Source organism: Anarrhichthys ocellatus, unplaced genomic scaffold (genome assembly GCF_004355925.1).
Source record: "Anarrhichthys ocellatus isolate YVR2014 unplaced genomic scaffold, GSC_Weel_1.0 scaffold11, whole genome shotgun sequence".
In the NCBI taxonomy this organism is placed as follows: domain Eukaryota; kingdom Metazoa; phylum Chordata; class Actinopteri; order Perciformes; family Anarhichadidae; genus Anarrhichthys; species Anarrhichthys ocellatus.
Genome location: NW_022280041.1, coordinates 1401436 through 1409522, shown reverse-complemented (window position 1 = coordinate 1409522; position 8087 = coordinate 1401436). Strand labels below are relative to the sequence as shown.

Here is an 8087-nt window from a genome sequence, read left to right as displayed (position 1 = left end):
GGGGGGGGGGTCCAGCAGAGGCTGAGATATCCTGACGTTTCACCCCTAGTCTGGGTCAAGGGTAAGAAATACTGGATCCTACACTTCCCATAATGCAATTCAACAACATAGACCCTCACTGCCTGTTTAACATGATGCTTTAGGGCGGGGCTACACGGTGATTGACAGGTCTCTACCAGAGACGTATACGGCGTCTCTACGTCACTATTACAAAGTCCAAATATGGTCACTAAGGTGCAATGGTTGCAAAAAACAAGATGGCGATGGCGAAAAACAAAGATGGCGACGACCCAAATGCCGAACTAGAGGCTTCAAAACCGCATTCCACAAACCAATGGAGGTCGTCACAACGACTACGTCCACTTCTTTCTACACTTCTTATCACAGTTTGATGGTTTATGTGTGAGCTGACTGAATTTGGCATTCCAAAAATGATTAGTTAACAGTTAACAATATTTTTACTCCGCACAATTGTGTTCTTAAGCCATCTATAGCGGGGAAAACAGTGCCATTTCCTCAAATGACTCCAATTCTGTAATTTATTTTTTTGGCCTACTTTGCTTCAGCTAATTGTCGATAATTAATGGAAAAAGCCAAGCACCTTGGCAGCGGTTCCTCAGGACTGATATTCAGTGTAGCGTACATGAAACCTCACTGAGAGCAGAGCTGTTAATCATGGTCGTTTCCAACACAAAGAAGAAGTGATATCCCTCTTTTTTCGGGGGGAAAAAGCCAGCGATAGCGTGTGCATCGATAGACTGAAAGTGCAGATGCCAATAACTATTATGTTGCATTGTGTTTGTGTGTTAATGTGTGTAGCTGTTGGAGATGAGATATTGGATTCCACTCACAGTTGCTGGCCTCAGTTGAAGAGTACAAGCTAAAGAGCCTTAATATGCAGCAAGTGATGTACGACTGTCTGCTCCCTCTCTCTGTCTTCCTGACTGTCCTTTGTCTCTCACACCGTTTTCCTTTGTAAAAAAAAAAGCTATTATCACAGTTTCTGTTCATCATCACACCTTTAATCGCTGACGTTTAAATGACTCCCTGAGTAATGGTTTTGAAATCAATAAAGGCTTCTTACACCAACCTGAAAAATTGATGAAACTACTGCAGAAATAGTCCACGACTTCAAACAAACACGATGAATCAAGTCAGTCAGCTTTAAAGCAAACGCTCTTCAACAAAATTCAAGGTTGGCAGCAGATGTGCAGCAGATCATGAAGCTTCTTGCCGTCACGAAAGGTCTTCCATAGTTTGTTTTTGGTGATGTATATCAAAGGTCGGTGCAGTACAATCAATACCTCAAACAGCCTTCAGCAATCCTTAAAGACCCCTGACATGGACAAAAGTAATCATTCTATAACCGACACTCTGACTTCAGCTCCAACTCCAACACGCAGACATCTCGTGTTCGCTTGTTTATTCAAACTTAATAATATAAATCTTGCAACTCAAACCAAAGCTTGCTGGAACATGATTACTCAATGCTACTCAGACAGCAAACGGAAACCAGAACCTTTCTGACACCAAACTCTTGACTCGTTGCATGAATGCAGAATATGTCGCGGTCCAAATCGCACCAACGTCCACACTGCACATCCTTGGGTGCCCATCAATGCACGCGCCAAGTGTGAAGTAGATCGAATGAACGGTTCTCAAGATATGTGAAGAACACACAGACAGAAACACAGAGTTTCACTGCTTTATATTATGATTGCACTGGTTTACCCAAGAAAACATGCACGGGAGACCTACCACACTCTTTCTATCCCGTGCATGTGCACATAAACACACACACACACACACACAGACTCATCTGTATATTACAATGTCAAACAAATAATTATACACACACTTACACAGCATTGCGTGACTGCAGGTCTAAACAAACAAGATTTGCATGACTAAAAATACCTCAGGGAAACCTGCTGTTTGTGTGTGTGTATGTATGTGTGTGTGTGTGTGTGTGTGTGTGTGTGTGTGTGTGTGCTGTGTGACCACTCATGCATGGATGCATGCAGGTCTTACCGGCACGTGCACAGGGGATCACACAGAGAGACACATTTGTCCTGTAAAAGTGATCTGAACCGATACAAAGCTGACACACAGTTATTGTTCATTTCAATGATGGAGAATGATGGGAGAGAGAGGGAGGGAGGGAGGGAGAGAGAGAGAGAGAGAGAGAGAGAGAGAGAGAGAGAGCTATATAATCACAGGCAGAGTGAGACAGGGAAAGTGCTGTCATCTGCAAAAAGACACAGGGTGATGGGCTGATGACTTTACGCTCCGTCGGTCTGCAGCCGTCTCGACGGCGACACGTCGAAGGTGGAGGGTCAAACTCGTTCCCCTCCGTTGATTCTCTAACTGGAGAGATCAGCGCCGGCTATCGGACGCACTTCCCCTCCTCTCTGACATCGCTCTCAGCTGAACACAAACTGTGCCGTCATGAATTATAAACAGTGACAAGATGAGTCAGAGAATATCTGAATACCAGAACAGCATGTAGTGACTTAAAGTCCTCATGAAACCTCTTTAACATCTCTTGGTTTATCTTCTGGTATTCCTTCGGTTTTTCTCTTGTTTTGATCCTTCCACGCCGTCTCTTTCTGTTCGCTGTCAGGCTTTCTCTGCCTCTACATCTTTCCTTTTGATTTCCATTTCCTTCCAGTTTGTTTGTGTTCCTTCTCCGTTTGCATCAACCTTGTATGTTATTTATGTTTCCTGCCTACACTGTGTCAAGAGGTATGTTTGCTTCCAGACTTTGTGTCTGTCTTAATACCACTTCCAACTCCAACTCTCCTTGAGCTGCTACACTTCAGATACACTGCTCCCTCTTGTCCCATTACTGCCTGCGAAACAAGAAAATGCTAAATATGGCCGTCTTGTTCTGGAGGTGAGAACATACATGAAGGAGCACAATTGTTGCATCACATTTGGAGGTTAAACGTTGACAAATGAAATCTAACACTGGTATTTTAGAGCAGAAGTAAAAACAGCACAGTGTATTAAATTCAAAGGAGGAGTTGAAACATGACCGTCAGGACTTCATTTCCATCAGTGGTTGACAGCAGCTGCTGATCATCTGCGGGGGACAGAGGCCTCCAGCCGGTATTTGATACCTCACAGCTGGACGAGTTTCATCAGATCAGTGGGAAAGTCACTCATCTCCGTGTTGGTGATCAATCATCACAACACGGCGAGGGCGGAATCTGGAAGCATCAGATGCATGAATGCATACCTTCAACAGTTCAGTGCTGACACACAAGTAGTCCTTGTGCTTTGTGCGAGCACAGCGTCTGTGCAGCGACATGGAGCGAAATAAGAACGGGTTCTCAGCAGTGCTGCCCAGTCGTATGACTGCTAGGTCCTAAGTACACCAGCTGTGGGTACCGATCTACTTGGCCCACACTCAAGCAGAGATGTGGGAGCTCCTCCACCAAGTAAGCAGGTCTAACAGTGATATGTTGGCAGGAAAAGCCTACGTACTATTGTATGAGGATGAGTTGCATAGGAGCGTACAATGTGATTCTTGCATCAGCACCTTTAGAGCTGTAAAGCTGTAAATTACTAAACTTGCTCACACACACACACACACACACGGTTGCAATCGAAATTTCGCCTCAAGCTGATTATTCCCCTTAGAGAGAGTATTGATGAACACATAAAAATGCTTCTTGATGAAGTCCTCCGCCATGTCTTTATTGTGAGCAGTAATAGTAATCAGCACATTCCTGAATTCATCCCTGCATTCCTGTTGGAGATGAAGCCAAAGAGCAGAAGTGATTATGAAAGTGTAATGCTCGTCTGAGCTGCTGATTTGCATTTTGTTTATGCGGAAAAGACTGCAGAGGCAGCTTCACGTCTCCTTGCGAGGGGGGTGAGTGGCACCTTTCGTGAAGAGAGGAACATCTTCTATCAGATACGAGGGGGGTCACACGTTTGTTCCAGATCTGTGCTCACACCATACTATCGTAAGAGACGAGGGCAGAGGGCAAACTTGTGACATATTTGCGATACTCAAAAAAAAATTGATTTCCAGTAGATTTATTTCTTCAAGAGGTGTTCCAGTAGTTAAATTCCACTCTATGCTTTTTGTTCCTCATCCCTCCATCGGCCTTCATCACCTCCCCCTCATCCGACAACTCCTCCTCTCGTCTCTCTACCTCCGCATCGCTTAATTTATCCCTCCGCCCGTCCGTACCTCCATCACGCGAGGTGCTCATCCCCTCCCTCATCCATCCATCCACTCCTCTCTGAATCATCGCTCCATTGTTATTCCCTCCTCACGCTCATTACTCACTCGCTCCTCGTCCCTCTTCGGTCGGTCGTTTCTCGGCCCAGCTGTCGTTACTCACTTCATTCATGAGCTTTCGCGCCGTCTCGCTCGCTCCGTCTCTTTTCTCATCGTTTTGTGTTTTTTTTTTTTTATCACAGGCAGAATTGGAGTCACTTTGCTTCGCAGAGGACGATGAACAAACGGTCATTTGTATCAGTGGCAAAAATGGTGAAATACTAGACGTATGAAGTGGAAGCCAACGGGCAAAAGGGCGCTATGGACAACAGGCTGCTTCTTTTAATCATCTAACTATTCCCGTCATCTGTCATCCTCTGGGCATCACTTTCCGTCAGTAATTCAAACTCCATCTTTCTCTGCAAGCCTTCATCCGTCTCCCGACTTTTCACTTCTTCGCCTCTCTCTTTGTCCATGTTTAATTTTTATGTGATGCCTTTGTTTCATTCTTATTCTCCTCCAAAAGTGATCCCTCTCTTTATTGACTCTTTCTTTCTTTGTCCCATTTAAAACCCCGCTTTGATATTTGTACAGCCCTGTGTCTTCTCTAGTGCAGCCGTTCATTCAGGATCATTCTTTTGTTTGGTACAAAACGTTAATTAATGGTTGTGACAATGTGAGAGGTTTGGTTTATGCAGATCTGCTCGTGTAGCTCACTGCTGACTTTGATCATAAGTGCATCCTCACAATGTCAAAGCAGATCCAAGCAGGTGAAGCTGGGGAGGAGGCGGGGCCACAGCACCGAGCCACATCAGACGTACCAGCCTGGAGGCGAGTTAGCAGTGTAAGTATATGATAACGACTGAATGAGAGTTGCTAATTCATGTTAATGCTGACTTTTGAACAAGATCTGCAATGTTAAAAACGTATCTGCGGCTACCTGCTTGTCATGGTGATTTGATTACTTCTCTATTTAAATGAACTCTCTCATTTTGTCCTCTGCAAAGCTCAGGAGTGACTGAAGTACCCTTCAACCGATCACTGACCTCTCCATCAGGTATCCGGGTGCTGCGCTGCAGCTCACTTTGACTCATCCGGAGGCAGAGATTTGTTTTTGTTGAAGGCAAAATGTATAAAAAGCCGCGATCCAATTACCTGGTGTGTAAAATTGCTAATAAACGTATCTGACTCTGCAGTGTGAAGGTGGGCGGTGACAACAGGTCATGCTAATCCTCCCAAGCAAAAGGACAAAAGCCATGAAGCAAATGTGGGTATGAGCGCGCACGATAAGAGATGGGGAACGTTTGAATCCATGTATCTCGTTGCTCATCATGTCAAATTCATTGTTTTTGTTTTAGTCCCTGTTCTTCTTCTACGGGACGCTCTTTGATGAAAAAAAAAATCTGAATGTAATATGGAAGATGACTTTGAAGTGTCGCTGACACGTCCGAGGCTCGTCGCGATGTTTACTCTCGTAATCATTTTCTGCCACGATGTCTGGCGGTTATCAAAGCGTTCTCCTGCTGTGACAGATATTTGAGAGGATCAAAGGAGAACAGGTGAAAAAAGATGTGAAGAGAAGAGAAGGGACTCGTGAAACGGACAGGCCTCTAACTACGATGACAGGTGATGCTCTTTGTTCATATCAACAGAGACTTTTAAAAATGGCTGATATGATTCAAATCCTCCAAACATCCGAGACTAAATGAATGTATCATTGACCAACTGTCAACACTAACTGGCCCATATAAAACAAACTTGATCCCGTCACTCGTGGCGCCAATATCACAACTATAACCAGTTCAACAATCATAACAAGAGTCCCTGCCTTCAGTAAATACATCTGACAAGATATTGTGTTCAGTGTGTGTGTACGAGAGGGAGAAAGAAAAGTGTTGGACACAAACCAAGATGGGGGTCATACGGCACAACCATTTACGCAGCAACATATTGTGCGAGTGTGTTTTGTGTGCATTTCACCTCCTCCAGCGAGAGAGCAAACACATTCCTAAAGCTCTCAGATTAGAGCGAGGCAGTGGATTTGGCCGCGCTTATCGACGGCACAGCAGAGCAAAAGTGAGTTTCTCACCTAGACAGATGGACGAACACACAACTGCACGCAGAGGAAGAAGAAGGCCGACCGGTTCACTGCAGAGTGAGAGAGTGAGGAAGTAAAGAGAGATGTCTTACTGTGTGTAGACAAAACCGATTAACTGTCAGAAACGCCGCTACAGTAGCTGTTGGAACATAGTTATGAGTTTCAATATCTTTTTTTCTTTGCTGTTTAAATGCATTTCCTTGAATCAACCTGCCGTCTGGCCACAGATGATTTGATCTGACAAAAGCTGTTTATGGTAATTTGAGTTTAAATGGCGATGTGATGTGATTGTGATGAAGTTAGCTCAACTCTCTGTACATTTGGCAAGAGGGGGCAACAAATGAAAAGAGATTACAAGACTTTAAGGAATTAGTGAAGCATTCCCTCTGTGAAAACTTTAGTTGTTTATCATACATCATAAGTTTTTATAAACCTGCTGTTAAAAGATCAACTGCTTGCTGCAGTATCTAGTGAAAATGAATGTGTAAATTAACTTCTGGAATAAAAGGATGAAAACAAAATATTTTTTCTGTTTTCTTTTGACTGTTTACGTGGACTACACAAGACAAGATGGCCACAGAAAGACTTCCTAAGAGACGTTTGGCTCATGCAAGTGGATTCTGGAGGCTTGGTGAGGTCGTGACTACTCGCGAGCTAACCGCTTACATGCTAACCAAGTGGGAACCTCCGGTTGTGCCGGAAAAACTGCAGTTCCACAGAATGACCACTTGAGGCAGGTTCCAAAAGCGAGTCAATCCCCATAGACCTCCATGTTAAAATGCACAACTTTAAAGCAGAAATACAAATCTTTACAGCCTGGTACAAAAAAGTGGTTTTGGTGCCAATATTCCCGTTCATGACAACAGTTTAAATTACATTAATGGTTAAAGTTAGGCATAACGTAGCTACAGTATCTCCTCTGCTGTGAGTTCCCAGATTGCATTTTGCCCGATGCGTTCCGCCTCTTTTGCTGCTCCACGCAGACTCAGTCAACCAAAGCCTGCTCGAACGTTTAACACGACACAAACCACAAATGAAAAACCAGGACGCTTCCAATGCCAAACAGATGAATGCAGGAACTGTTTGTAGATATTAGCTAACTGTCAGTTAGCTTGGTGGATAACAGGACAAATAGGTTCCCACTGGTTATTCAAAAGAAATCGACTCATGTCGTTATGTAAAAATGGATAATGCAACCCAGCTAATAAGCTACAATAGCGTATTAGCTCATTTTGTAAAGTTCACCAAAGTTGATTTTTTTTGTTCTCTAATTGCCGATTCTATCAAAATGAATCAACTTGGCTGCTTTATATGGCGGTGCGACTACATCTTTGAGCCGAAATGCTCCTTTAAATCCCCCCCAAGAGATACTAAATTCAGCAGTGCTTCTATCAACAGATGAGTAATGCTGGAAAACACACGGACCACCCAGAATGTTTGGAATGCTGGGAAATGTATGCACATCAGCTGGAAGTCAGTCCAACTTTTCTGTTTTTCTAACTGGTGTATGTGTCTGTGTGTGTGTAAATATGCGTGTCCCTATATGGCTGTATATATATGTGTGTGTGTGTGTGTGTGTTCATGTGCGCACCAGTGGCACCTTCAAAGTCACATTAACGGGAAGGCAGCAGGCATCTGTTCACGCAGTCAGCTGAGACACAGAAATTGACAGAGTGAGACACACTCAGTTGGGTTCATGTGGACATAAACCCACACTCTCACACACACACACACACACACACACACACACACACA

The 8087-nt window shown here is 44.0% G+C and overlaps 1 protein-coding gene across 5 annotated transcripts in view; it reads right to left on the bottom strand.

Moving 5' to 3' along the window:
• The window catches only part of htr2cl1 (5-hydroxytryptamine (serotonin) receptor 2C, G protein-coupled-like 1), a 92705-nt gene that overhangs the window by 69471 nt on the left and 15147 nt on the right, over window positions 1-8087 (bottom strand). For 2 of the 5 annotated variants that reach the window (XM_031850630.1, XM_031850631.1), the window contains exon 1: window positions 6324-8062. The exons of the other annotated variants lie outside the window; for them this stretch is intronic. The gene's annotated coding sequence lies outside the window, so the exon portion shown is untranslated. Of the gene's footprint in view, window positions 1-6323; window positions 8063-8087 lie in introns of those variants that run through there. 5 annotated transcript variants of the gene reach the window in all.